The sequence below is a fragment of the Trachypithecus francoisi genome, unplaced genomic scaffold (genome assembly GCF_009764315.1).
Source record: "Trachypithecus francoisi isolate TF-2019V2 unplaced genomic scaffold, Tfra_2.0 Lachesis_group13, whole genome shotgun sequence".
Lineage (NCBI taxonomy): Eukaryota > Metazoa > Chordata > Mammalia > Primates > Cercopithecidae > Trachypithecus > Trachypithecus francoisi.
Window position 1 is genome coordinate 101,239,155 of NW_022681458.1, and position 15,453 is coordinate 101,254,607.

Below are 15,453 nucleotides of genomic sequence, written 5' to 3' on the forward strand. Positions count from 1 at the left end.
ACTATGTCAGCAGAAGGGCTACCACTGACATAGCTAAATACTGTAATATCTCAAGGAGAACGCAATAGTGGCAGATACTTTCATGTTAATGTAATCTGATACTATATAGTTCATACAGTATTTGCCACTCTTATTGCCATTGTCTTTTGTCTTAACTTTGAATATGTCCTTATGTGATGTATATCAAGCTTTCTTGATATCTTTATAAAAGTTAGAATAAAGCCATATTAGGCTGAGTGGATGTAAGCAAGACTTAAGATTAGTGTAAAGAAAAGAAAAATCAAGACAAATATGATGTGTGCTTTTATTTTTTAATCTCTGTGCTAGCAGAAAACTTCATGCATTGCATATAACAACATATGGAAAGTACAAGGTTTTCTGTGAAATGCTTTGTTGACCATCTGTCTTCTCTGGATTGATTGTTCATGCACTTAGTACTAATACTTTTGCTAGTAAAAAAAAAAGGGGGTCTTTGTTTAGTAATCAACTTTCTTTCTGGATTTCCTGAATATAGTAGCTTTATACATTTAATAAAAAGTCTTTTATCAAATAACAGTTAAAATGCAGTTAAAATTGACCAATGCTTTGAGACATTTAGAAACTATTGATTTAAACAAATTATTCCCACCCTAAAGTATTTCTACATTTTAGTAGAAGGGCAATTAGTCAGTTAAACTTAACATTTTATTTTTAAACAGGTACTTTTCAGGCCTGATAATTTATGCTTCTAAGTTTTTAATAAAGACAATGAATCTTCTCTTCATTAGTCCATTGTAAATATACTTATCTTTTAAGTATAAAAAGTATCTTTTAAGTATAAGTATTGGGCAGTTTTCATTGTCCAATAGTGACTCAACCTAGACCATAAGGTTCTCTTTCATTGATGTCAGTGTCACATTATTTGTCTTGGAAATGAAGATTGTTATAAGAGACTTTCCATAATAGCAATATTTGCTATATAATGCAATTTTTACTGCAATTGTCACTGCAAGTAGCAATGACATAAGATTTAGACTGGTAGCAAGGTTAAATAAACAATTCAAATTTCTATTCTGTGTCTTTGTGACAAAATATTTTACAAATGGACAAAAAACCTATTTGCTAAATACTGAGGGTGTTTGAAATTCATGTACATGGTAGAAAGAGTTTCACTCTTTTCAGAAGAATGTTCAGAAAAGAACTTTTTATGGCAGTTGCTGAAACTACAAAAGTAGGCTAAGTAAAGATCAGTTCATTATGTGTAAGTCAAAACTTATGAGGGGAATTGGGGTGCTTCAGCAAATCTGGAAAACCTTAGAAAATTTAAGCAACAACAGAAAAAATGATCATTTATGATAGTAGAATAGCGGCACAGTGAAAAGTCTGGATTTTGACCACTATGTTAATAATAGATGGTAATACACTCATACTTATGCATAGGCCTTAGATTATTCAGAGTAGAAAAACAACTGGAACACAAAATCCCATAATTTCAGTAGCTTGGCACAAAAAAAGGTTTATTTAGTTATTGTCCAGTCATAATCCAGCGCAGGTCCTGGAGGTCTCAGAGTTCCAGGAGCTTCTATTGGTTCTACCTTTCCCTATGACCTTGGCATTGTCCTGGATCCTCTGAAGCAGGCCAGGGAAGAAGCAAAGCAGACCATCTCCCAGGATGTGTTTAAGGACCGTTTTTAGAAGTATTATACATCATGTCCACTCACAATCCATAGGCCAGAAGTCATTCACATGGCCACATCTACCAGTAGGAAAAGCTAGGAGATGTAGTGGAGCTTTCTGTCCAGAAAGACATAGGAAATAGTTTGTGAACACCTAACCAGTCTCTGTTACAGTTCTTCATATTTATCAGTTTATTTCTGTCATTGGATCTTCTAAATATATATCCCAAAAATGATTATTTTACTTCAAGGAATTGATAAAAGTTAAACACACTAACAAAATTATCAATAAGCAAACCTACAAATGACCACAGACCTTCTGAATGAGCTTTTTATTCTGTTGAAAAACCTAGCATATTTTTTTTTTTTCCCATTGAAGTGTGTGGACTGCTATCTTCTATAGTAGAATTTTGGTTTTGTATTATGTGACTACACATGGAAAAAGGCAAAGACTGTTTGTTTAAACAGTGGTAATCCTAAAACTCAAGCCTTCATGTACATGTGTGTTGGCTGAAATATGAGCAGCTCTAGGAGCCCATTTCCATATACTACCATGTAAATGGCACCCTCAAGGTGGTCCCTGCATGGTCTCCACAACTGTGTGACCTAAATACAACAATTTCCATGATTAAGATTTACACCAAGAAGGATCCATCTCCATACAAAGCTTAATATTTGAAGTTCTGCAGAGAGTGAAAAGAGCTTTTGCCTCAGTGTAAAACACTTGGTTTTGAATCCTTATTGTGCCGATTCTTAACTGTGATATTGGCCATGTTAGTGAACCTACAAAAGCTTTACTTTTTCTACCAGAAAAGTGAATACATACAAGATGGCATACCTGCAATGCCTAGAAATAACTGGACATTTACAATTTCATTTCCATATCCCTTTCCTCAACAAGGCAGAAAAAACCTAAAAGATAAAACTTTGCAGATGCTGCCTATTTGTAAGATGAATTCAGAGGAGCGTTTATATGAATTTTGTTAGGACATCAGGGATTTTGTTAATAGAAACTGACAACCATGGTATATAGACAAAAAGATACTACATCATACTGATCAGTATTTCACTTCAATGGCCAACACATTTTTAATGCCTATAATGTGCCAAGCATTTTTAAGGTATTTTTACACATGTTCTATTTTTGTTTACTCAGAAAATTGTATATACAGAAATTACTACTGCTGTTTATTCCTCTCTTACCCCAAACAGTTTTATTTACTGTGGAGAAAGAGTGTTGATTACCAAGCTGCAGCCTAATTTGTTGGCCTGATGCTCCTGACAAAAAAGTGTTCCGTGGATTGTGTTAGCTGCCAGTGCATACCACTTTTACTGGTGGTGTACCATAGTTCTCACACTATAATGTTTTCTCTACAGTTGCAGAAGTCAACTGTCGTGGTCCAAATGCTGGAACTGGGATGAGCCAGCATCCAGAAGTCCTGTCAATCTTCTCTTTGTCATTACTTGGACATTCATGGCCACATGCTATACTCAATGTGGCTGTCTTAATAGAAACTGCCCCCCAACCCTGAAAAAGAGTAAGAAATTCAATGAATGTCTAACATCCTAACTCTTCTTGGCAGTGGACAAAGAGGGAGAAACAGAAGAAAGGAGGATAAGAAGTCATTTGGTACTTTTTTTGGTCTCTCCTTTTTATTCATATCAATTAGGGCTCTGGTTTACACTTTGCTTGCTTAAGAATTAATTTGTGAAATTCATGCAAATCATTCTATCATTACCCCAAATAGTGGCCTTCTGTTTTATCCATGTTTCACCTTGGATATTTTCAAAGCAGAAGCGTATTCTATTAGCATTCACATAATGAATGTCAACATGTGTTCCATACTTTTAATTTCCTGACCTCAAGAGAGTGGACTTTGTTGCCAAAGAGACGGAGGCTCAAATCCCAGGCTTAACATTTACAGACAATGTGGCCTTGGGCAAGTTACAGAACTTCTTGGAAAACTTGTTAACTCTTTTGCAAAATAAGAACAATTAGATCATATTTGCAGGGTTGTTTAAAAGATAGAGAGAATGTATATCAAACAAAGTATGTATTATGCATGACTGATTAAATGTATTAGATATTATTTATGTGAGAAATTGATTATAATAGTTGCAAAATAGGTAATACATAAAATTGTTCATATGTTGACCAAATATTGGGCAAACAAAATGCAGAACTCAGTTGGTCACCAATTGCATACCTAACCTAATTCTTATATAACAATGTCTATAAAGTGAAAGAGAAACTTTGACTGTAAGCGCTAATTTAAGAAGAAAATTTACATCCAAACTGACAAAAACAAATAAAATGTGTCACCATATTTGCAATCGTTATGAGAAGCTTCCTTGAAAAGCAAGCATGGTGATGATGAAGGAGGTGAATTTTTTTAAATGAGGAAATTGCGATTCAAATTTTCACCCACTTTTATGAACTGTGATAGGAATAGAAGTGATTTAAAAGTAGAAATCTAAAAGACAATCCTCAAGCACTGTGGGAATGGTACAATACTGGATCATTCTATTCCTGCTTACTCCTACACAGTCACTTCCTTTTTTGTTTTTGTTTTTGTTGTTTTTTCCTTGGGTAATATTGTAATGTAGAAAATGCATATTTGCATTTACAGAATGTCAGTATTCATGAAAAGCAAAATGCATAGTCTTATATGCATATTCTCAAAAAAGAAGTTACATTTAAAAAGAACTCATTTAGTTTTATCTTACTTTTTATATGACAATGCATATAGAGATGGAGAAACTAACATGCTGCCTATAGAAAATTGGGCTCCATCCAGCTACTCTCAGGTATTTTTATATTTAGCACAGGTATGGATATTAGTATGTGTCTGTATGCCCAAGAAAGAAGTAAAATGGGTCAAGGCTAAAAGGTATTTTATCCTATATAACTTTCCTTTTTTTGTTAACCGTTACATTTTCATGTTAATTGCGTGTTTCTGTATCAGAGTGCTTCTGTATCAGAATGCCCCTTGATGTATTTTGATAATTTAGGATAAAGAACAGTCATAAAGAGAATAGAATAGAATTGATGAATATCCCTGGAGCTTTCCCATTGTGTAATCTGCAAAAAAAGAAATTTGCTTGTTAAAAAAGTACTCTGTCAAAGCTGAGTTTATGTTACATAAAATAGTTGGAAGTGCCAGCAGGTATGTGTTTATAGTATCTTAGTACAGATAAGTGTTTCATCATTCTCAGACCTTTTTCAGATGCCTACTGCGTGCTTATCTCTCTGCTCTGCAGGAGGGAGCATGCAAAGATCAGCTCAACCTCTGAAATAGATCACTGTACTGATTTCTATCGGTGGATTGGTTGCCAAAACAAGCAGGAGCTAGTCAGTTTACTTTTGGACTATACTTCGTAGGTCAACTTACATTTGGTTATGTGATGAATCATATCACCTAATTCCCTAATCTGTGATTCAGAATTAGAAATTCCAAGTAGAAATTCACCCATGGATGGAAGAATCTAATTCCTTTTTCCTTTAATACACAAATAAAGCAAGGAGTCGTTGTGTCTTGTAGTACCAGCAAAAAAGGATTACTCATTTGTCAAGTTCTAGACAATGGACCCAAGTATACATTTATGATAAGAATTATGTCTAAAGTTTTCTTCTCTAATAGCAAAAAAAAATTGTGATAGATCTAGATAAAATGTTATGGAAGATATATGTTATTGAAGATTAAAAATATAGTTCAGATAATTGTACATATTTGAGGTTGTATTTTAGGGCTACTAGTGAGGTAGTTAATTCACAAATTGTCCAGGCTATGGAAAAGTCTGTAGTTATTAATTTATCCAAAATATGTCTCACCTATTGTATGCCAGGGTCTTTTGGCCTAAATTACATCTGTTTCTTTTCTATATGGCTGAAGGGTAAAATATGACCCTAGAAAATTACTCACTCTGTTCATTTGAATGTCAATATTGTTGAGAATTTGAAAGAATGAAAAAGCTAATTATGTGAATAAAACTATCTAAGCTGGTGGACAACTGTGCACCTGTAAGGCGTTTCTTACCTTCTGGAGAAAGACTTAAGGTCATTGAGCTGTTGAAAAATGGACTGACAGCTGATTTTTACAGTACAAGAAAAATAAAGTTGATCAATGAAACAGTTAATAATTTTTTGTTGACATCATGCCAAATACACTGATGATATATACTGTCCCTCTCACTTATTTAGTGTCTACTAACTGTTCAGCTGACATCCAAAATATAAACACTATTTTTTCTCTTCTAAATTCTTTAGACCTATACTACTATCCCCCCCCAAAAAAATATTTTATTGCTGCTTTCTACGTAAAATGAAATGTGACCTTTGAATAAAGGGTCAACTTGTCATTTAGTTATAAAAGATAACCAATAACAATCTAGTCACTGCTATCACAGCATAAGGAATCTAATTTAATAATGGTGGACTTGAAAAGGTGGGAATTATTCTATGCACTAAGAATTTGAACACAGTACAACCATTTTAACAATGGAAAGTTTATATGGATTGTGTTTCAGAATATGATGTATCTGGATATTGAAAAACTTTTTTTCCATCAGTTTTATTCACTGTGTAGCTAAAGACATTTCAGTTACATCCAGTTAACCCAGATTAGTGGGCATCAAGGAAAATTCAAGATATAGCTTTTGACAGATTATGATTAGGTAGAGGTAAAGAAAACAGTATTATCACGAGGTTAGTGTTTCACAAATTCGGTTACATGAAACAGTGGTGTCCCTGGAGATATTAAAAATGATAGGTAATGAAATTAGTTTATGCAAATGTATCAATTTATATCAAATCCCTCTTGAAGCATCACAATTCACAGAGAAATCAATGAGAAATCCTGGAATGAAGGTATTTTTCAATTTGGTTAATGTATCTCATCTGATAAAAGCAATAAAAGACATAACAACTCCTTTCTTTGTGTGTCTGTAAAAAGGAAAAAGAAATTAGATTCTTCCATCCCTGGATAAATTCCCATTTGACTAATTCCAAATCATGGTGGGTTTGGATAGAATTCAGGTGGTTAGAACAACACATTTCAACATTTTTAACCAGGCAATACTTTTTTACAGCTATAGATTGAGAAAGGCTTTTTGAACCTAGTGTATATAGCTAAGCCAAGCCTTGCCAAGATTGCTGAAGAAACATCATCCAATTCTTATTGCTGTGAATAACAAACACTTAAATCAAAAAAAGTCATAATTCAGAACTACCTGGGACAGTACAGATCAAATGGTATACAGTTGTAAATACAGAATTATTGAGTGTCTTATTGTTTTAAGCGGATAAAACTTCTGAATTTGCTTCTGCTTATTCCAGCCATTCTGCTTGAAACAGTCAGAAAATAAATAGTTTTTCAACTTTCTGTCCTAATTAGCTCAGCCTTCACCAATGAACACAAACATTTTAGAGGTCATTATTATTCTTGCCTACATTTTTACAGCACACTGACCTATGTGCTGTTTAAATTCTGGGGTTTTAATTTCATCATCATTAATGCAGCTTTCCAAATACCACTGGGTGTAGATTACTGCCAAGTAAGGCTTATTATCAGCAGGCCAGGGTTATAATGTACCGCAGACACTAGCATTCAGTTAAGGCCAAAGTCGTTTATTTCGTATGGCTAGCTTACAGCACACATTATGCAGGAGAAACAGACTATTGACAAAACTACAGAAAAAAATGCATAAATACAAAATCCTCTGTGGCATTTGCCTTGAAGTTACATCCCAAATTTAGCACTTATTTAACTTTACCCATAATAAAAAATAATCATCTTTTCCCCTACAACAAGGCACAGTGTAATTGTGTAGACTACTTTTAATTCAGGTTCATGATCTGAAGTTTAAGGCATGTGTAAAATGCTTATTTTAAATTTAAAAACTGTGCTGAGAAGTTCTGAGAAATATGAAATCCACATAATACCTTTGTAAAAGTAACCTTTTGGATTTTATGTCCTCTTAATCACTAAATTTCAGGTTGTGTCTCTCCTACTTCCCAGTGAACTGTGTTACTGAAAATTAAAATCCTTAAAATACAAGCCAGTACAACAAAAGCTCGTCCTAGTAACTCTTAAAGCTCTTCAATTCCTACAGGCTTTAGCCTTTGTCAATAGCCAAAATATTTGCTTGAAAAATAACTTCTTTGAGTTTCAAAGCAAATGAAAACATAATACAAGCAAAAAAGGCTTTTGTGTTGTTTTTCTCTGCATATCTAGGGTTTGTTTCTTCATTCATAAATATGGTTTTCAAAAATCATTGCCTGTCAAAATTATTGCCCTTTTTAAAAAAGCTTTTCATGTATACACTTTCTATTTAACTGTTTTTCTTAACACCTCTTTTCTACATTAATTCTAATGAGAAGTCATCTTGCTTACATAAATTCAGTGCCAACTTCCACATGACTAACTAGTCAGCTATGGTTGTGGCTTGGAATGACCATGTGCTTCTTGGAGCTTTTGTATAATGATAACGGCTTCCTTGTCACTAACAGGTCTCTACAACCTACTACAAAGGCAACTTACAAATCTTCTCAAACATGAAGCCTTAATTAAAAGTATGAGAATTCAACTATGAAAATACATGAATCCAAGGAGAAAATAAATCAGAAAAGAAAAACAAAAAAAAGGCACTGGTTCCATGATATTTACAGCTATGTTTTTCCAGGCTAAAGAAATACCTAAGTAGAAGTGATAATCGAATTGCTGAAACATTCCAGTTTTTAGAAACGTTTCACTGAACTCAACATAAATGATAGTGCCAGAGAGAATAGCCAAAGTGCTGAGGTTGATAGCTACTCCCTAAAATCTTTGGACTTAAGTCTTAGCAGTTACACAACTAAAAACTGCATTACTTCTGTCCTATATGTCTTGACTGTCAATTAGCTAAAATGCAAGTCAATCCATTTTGAAAAGAAAAAAAAAAAAAATAGGTCTCCCTCATTTGACTGCCAGGCTAAATAGTTCAGTCTTCCATTTCCTTTGAAAATGTGATTGGCATTTTAATAGACATGAATCACTCATAGACAAAGGCTATTTAATAAAAACGTTATTTGTGGACTTTTTTGTCTTGCTTTCAGACCAAACTAAACTAGTTATTTAAAAAAAAAATCCTCAGTACTGTTTTTAGAATGCATTTTCTAGACTGCATTTAAAACAGTGTACTTTTCATTACACGGGATAACCCATACCTTATTTTTTCCTATTTTGTTGTCATCTTTATCAAGAAGAATAAGTCTCTCCAAACAGTAGAGGTAAAATTAAAACTGATGAGGAAACTGAACTAAAAAAGAGATAAGGGATTGTATGAGAGCTCAGAGTTCCCCTAAATGATTGTATGCCTCCTCTTTAGGATAAATTTACCTCCCAGAATGTGCAAATGTTATTTCAGAATTCTTTTACTCTTTTAAAAATGATAGCAAACAGATGCTATAGAAGACTGGAAACATGGACATTTTTTGATTTTTTAAAAATGGAAAATATTATAAGCATAGTATTAGGAAAACATGTAGATTATTAAGTGGATAGCAGCAAGCATTAAAAAAATTAAGTCAATCATCAGAAACCAGATTATGTTCACCAAACATATAAACAAGTTAAACATGTATTCTAATCCAATCTCATTTCATTCTTTATGGTACTAGTGTACTCTGGGGAGGAGAGGCAATGTTGGGAAGACACACTATATCAATTCTCTTCGTATCAGCAATTAGTTTAATGGACTATGATAGCCCAAAAGGAGGAACTATGGTAAACAATACAATTAGTTGGGGCTTATGACTTATTGAACAGCGCATTTCTTAAAATGGTGCTGCTTAATTGATTGATGAAAATCTTCACCATCCTCCTGATCTATGTCCTGAAATGCTCCAATTTGGTCAAGCATTTTCAACACTTTAGCAATGACTTCAGTAAAAAATACGTTTCGAAAAATTTCTAGATAATACAAAGCAATGAGAAATAGTGAATATGATGAATGACAGAAGCAAAGTTGAATGTAAAGTAACTAAACACTGATTCGTAACAGCACGTGTTTATACTGCTGCTTCTACTTTTCCCTGACCCACTAGTCATCCCTACATCCCACTGCTGTAAAAAATGCAATGGGACAATCCCCATCACACAAACACACTATTCCCATCTACCTTAGGAATTATGTTTAGTCTGTGTTTGGACAGGGGCTGTGTTTACTGCCTTATTTTAATTTAAGCATTATAAAGTGACCATCATTTCTTAGGATCTATTCTATTTTTTTCTGTTTTTCAGGACCAGAACATTCTAAATACTGTTTCCAATATCAGTGATCTGTCACACAGAGACACATCCACACATCACAGTATTTTCTATAAGGTCCCGGGATAATACGGAGATGGCAGAAATTAATGTGGCTCCTAGCATCACAGGATTTGATACGCTATTTACTTATGGTATAATGTTAACACGCAATGGGGAGGAGCCATCTCCAGCCTGGCTCACTGAGGTATATTTTGACCAAGACAATTTAACATGAAAAAAAATTCAATTATTATACATTTCATAATTATTCCCAGTTAAATTTTCCTCTGCCATAATAAAAAACCCACTTTTCATGATAAGCTATGGGGATAGTGCCAAGAAAGGGGGAGAAAATGTGACTGTGTCAGAAATGTTGGTGCATGGAAGTCTTCAGGTGTGAATCATTTCTTTTCATGGCTCTTGGTATATTGTGACTTAAAACTTATGTACGTGAGCAGAGAAAATACAGTGATTGGCCTAGACTTCATTTAATGTCTCAGCAACAAGGCCACTACACTCCAGTCTTTTCTACTATTCACTATAAAATGATTAGATGAACACCAAAACTGACAAAAATGCTGTATCTCACTTAACTGAAAAATAGAGAGGAAATATGTACAAATAAGAAGTACAGAATATCACTTGGCAGTTTTGCCTAATTGAAAAAGTTACAAAGGATAATAGATAGTTGTGATAAAATCAGCCCTGGGGATCATAGAGGAAGAAACGCTGTCCAAAGGAAATTGAACTGCAGATCTGCCTACATTCAGTAAAAGGGTTTCCCTCAGAACCACCCCTCCCATGCCAAGTGAAACTTACCTGTTTTATCAAACTGTCAGTTTCTGTTAAGTGACATAAATCATAAAAAGCACCTAGAACAATGCCTGACCCTCTAGTTGTTAACTATTGCTATTACTGTTTTTGTATAATCAATGTCAGTTCTTGAGACCTAAATGTGCCAAATATCAGCAATTTTATGTAGCCCAACCTCATTATTAACTTTGAGTTTGTTAGCAGCTGTGCTTAGAAGCTAAAGTTTCTTGTTCCATCTCGAGTCCTAATTCATACAGAATTATTTAAAATTTAAGGCTCCAGTTACATCGGGGACCAAACCCACTGTATCATTGCACTCAAGGCATCACCATTTAAAACTGATGACAACAACCTGAGCGTGCTTAGAAGTCTGCAGTCCTTATGCTCTCAAGTTCAGACATCATGTAAATGAGCAATAGGTGAAAGAGACAAGGATATTTATAGCCTCAACAAGATGAAACTTAAGGAGATCAAAAATGTTGCTGTAAATAATTGAGGGAATTTTTTAAATATTATTTTGAGAATAGAACTGGCTCTCATAGAAACTACTAGAAGATGAATATCCCTTAAACATAAGAGCGCTCCAGATATGGAATAGCTGCCTCGTTAGGTGGCGCCTTCTATCACCGATTTGGAACAATCCAGGAGCTCATACCAAGCTTCAGAGGAGCTAACAGGAAATCCCTGAGGCCACTCTACATTTCTGCTACAAGCCTGCAGCTATTATCTTATATGTGTTCTGATTTTTTTATCTGCACAGCTCTTAAAAAAAAAAAATGTTTACAGTAATAATGTATAAACGTTTAGACCTGTAAAAAATACATCATTGAAGCCTTTAGTCTACCATTTTCATTTTAAGGATGAGACCAAAAGAGAATAAGCAACCTTCTTAACGTCACAAACAATGCAGAGACTAGGCAGGAACTGGAAGTCAGATGCCTGCGCTCAGAGAGTACATTTCCCCTGAACCAGATTATCCCATCTTTTAATTGTAAGGAATAGCTTATGGATCCTGCTATTTCCAGATTGGGAATTTTAAAGTAGAATTTAAGTATTATGCTTCTTTTACTCTTCCAGGCTTTGTTGTCACTCCAGGCTCTCACCTCAGGTTCCAAATTTTTTTCTTTCCCTATAAACTTATTATCCTGCTTCTTTTCATTATCTCTTAAGTGATTCTCTACCTGCTGTGAGTCTGCAGCTGTGCCCCTGTCCTTATTTAGCTCTAAACCAGACTTACAAACAGCAGAATGTGCATGGTGTTCCGTCTTTGTGACTCATTTCCCAGCATTCCCTAGAGGCTATGATAGTGGCTGAACCCACTACACCAGATGAAGTCAGAAAGCTAGGCTTTCTCAGAGAGACTGCAGCATGGAAGTGAATCCAAACTAAATCTCTTTTCTGTTGTTTTTCCTCAGGAATTCAGAATTCACAATAGCCCTGGGGTTTTTGTCTGTCTTTGTTTTGACCATTTCTCCACTTCAGGCATTTATGAACATGAATAAAGAAAAGGTCTGATGCCCATCAGCAGTAACGAGCCTTTTTTTTCATTCAGGTCATAGTTACACATAGTCCTTGTGTGACCCAACATTAATATCAAATTAGCAAAACCAGTTCATGAGTATCAATGCATCCTTATAATTTTTAAAAACTCTGTTGAGCTGTGTAGTGCCCATTTGTATTGGAGAACATACAACAGAGGTATCACAATGAGTTAGGAATCTTTATTTTTGCCTTTATTAGGAAAACGTGATGCTTTGTAATAATTAGTGAATTCAACATTTTTGAATCTGAGTGATTACAATAGATATTATCAAGGGCTTTGCTGAGGTAGTTGGATATGCATAATTGTTTCTGTGAAGATTTACAAGTTTTATATTTAACCCATGAAAATGGCTGTGCCAATTTTAAATTTAATTGTTACTATTTTTGTCAAAAAATGCAATGTATAAATAATGGAACAGGTTTTAATTTATAAGATTGTAGAGAAAATATTACTTAACTAAATTTTTCTTAGGTAGTGTTGGTTTTTAAAAATTTAAGAATATACAAGTATTTTTCATATTTTAGACTTGATACCATCCTGCTCTCCATTATAATACCAATAATTAGGAATTCAAAATGGTGAGTATGGAGAGATCAAGAAATCTAATATTAAGAGATAAATATTCATAGGTGAAGATAAAACAGATATATAATTCTTAAAAAATGTCTTTTGATAAAATTGGGTCTCTGAACCAAACCTCTTCTTATTATTTGAGAAATATCTTTTAAAGTGTCAATAATTTACATGACTTTCTTATTCTTAAAATGGCTATGAAATGCCTGGGCTTCTGTCTAATGACAGGTCTCTTCAAGTAGTTCCTGAGGAGGAAAATAACAAGTGTTGAAGGCTTGTATGTTCCTAAATAGGAAAGGGCATACTAGCAAGAGATGGCCTGGGGTGGTGTTCCCAGGGTGTATTAGTCTGTTTTTATGCTGCTGATAAAGACGTACCTGACACTGGGAAGAGAAAGGTTTAATTGGATTTACATTTCCACATTGGTTGGGGAGGCCTCAGAATCATGGCGGGAGGTAAAAAGCATTTCTTACGTGGTGGCAACAAGAGAAAATAAGGAAGAAGCAAACTGGAAACCTCTGATAAACCCATCAGATCTCATGAGACTTACTCACTATCACGAGAATAGCACGGGAAAGACCAGCCCCCGTGATTCAATTACCTCCCACTGGGTTCCTCCCACAACACGTAGGAATTCTGGGAGATACCATTCGCGTTGAGATTTCGGTGGGGACACAGCCAAACCACATCATGGTGTAACATGCTGTTATCTGGGAGAAACTGATGTGGGCAAAGTTGAGATTGGTTTGTGGGTTTCAGAGTAAGGAATGAAAGGAAATTTGAAAGACAAAGTCCAGAAATGAAGTTGTTAAACTAGACCTTCTTGTGAATTACACCAAAAGGAATGGGCAGAAACAAAACTCATAAGCAGCAGTGCTTTTTCTGACTATATAAGAAAGAAAGAAACTTAAAAAGGAAGGTCATGCTGTAGTGGGTATTACAGTGGTTCTCAAATCAAGCTACACATTAGAACCGTCTGTGAATATTAAAAAAATACAAATAAATGTGCTCCATTACCCAGGAATACTGAAATTAGCTTCTCCGGATAATTAGGGCCCAGGCACCTGTATTTCTTTAAAGCCCCACTGGTGATTTTGAGAAGCAGCCAAGTAGGAGAACCACCTGTGCTAGGAAAATTTCTTCAAATACCTAGAGTATCGCCATAGTGTTTCTTAATAGAGCATCTGCAGCATCAGCCACAAGTGGGAGAAAGCCCTTAAGAGTGTCCTGTCATGCTGTAGAGAAGCTGTTTTCAACTCAGCATCAGCATCTTTGTGACTAATATGTATTGGGACTTTATTCTTTGAAAAACAGACCAAACCAAAGAAAATAGTTATAAAAAAGAACTGTTGACTATTTGTCTACCTTTTATTGGCTTATGATATTAATTATATCACTATAAAGGAATAGTACAGTATACCCTACCCATTTTAAATTAGTAAATGAATGAAATAAGATCTTTATTCATACATAATTATTTAATTGCATAGAAATATCAAATATTCATATTAATTCCACCAATAAGTTTTCTTTATAGTTTTATAACTTTACAAATGTGTTGCATTTTAAGTAGAAATGTGATAAATTTAATTCAGTAAAAATTATTGAAGAGCTACTATTTGCCGGATGCTGCTAGGTTTATGGTAACTATGAGATCGTGATAACCACAGTGTGGTGGCTAGCCATTATGCGTATTAATGATTAATGTTATATGTTCACTTATGGTTTCTTAGCTTTCTGAATGTAAAGATGTATTCAATCACATTTTGTTTGAACAATGGAGATTCTGGGATCTATTTAGGAGTTAACAACCAAACTTCCTTACACTTGAGTATGCAAATGATACATAATACACTCGCAGTAAGAACTAAATACTACTCTCCAAAAGAATAGTACTTCCAATTGAATGGGGTGGGTCCCAAAGCTCTTTACAGAGGTACCACTGAACATGGATGTTGTCAGTTTAGTAAGATAAAAAAGGCATTATGTTCAGACAGAACAGTGCAAGCAAATGCATATATGTTCCCAGAGCATATTTAGGGAACGATCAGTAGACAGCTCTAGCTAGAGTACATGTGAATATGTATAGAGACAAAGCAAAAATGGAAGGTTCATAAAGAAATTGGATATTAAAATATTAATAGTTTATTCCAAAAGGCACCATAAAATATATCGGATCATATTATACTCTTTATGAACATTTTTAAGAATTATCAGTGTGTTGGAAGCATAACTGTAAAAATGGTGCATAGAACTGATTAGATAAGCAACAAGTAGTTGGCAAGGGAACAAAAAATATTACAAGTAGAGTGGAGAGGGCAGATTTGAGAGATGTTTTACATGTCGAATCAACAGGACCTAGCGGTCACCTGGGAAATGCAATGTAAATGTTGGGGAGATGACTCCAAGTTTCTGGCCTGGAGGTGGGGACATTATAGATTACAATTTTAACACAAACACACAATGAGCTTCATGTGATGCCTCTGGATCAAACTGAAAATGAATATTTGAAAATATGGGTCTGGAACTCAGGTGAAGGCGGCCTATTAAACAGTAGCTTTTGGCTACTAGTAATGATAAA

General features: G+C 34.5%; 1 protein-coding gene across 1 annotated transcript in view; it reads left to right on the plus strand.

The window, feature by feature from the left end:
- The window catches only part of LOC117095052 (low-density lipoprotein receptor-related protein 1B), a 1,687,268-nt gene that overhangs the window by 82,287 nt on the left and 1,589,528 nt on the right, over positions 1–15,453 (plus strand). The gene's annotated exons all lie outside the window — the stretch shown is intronic.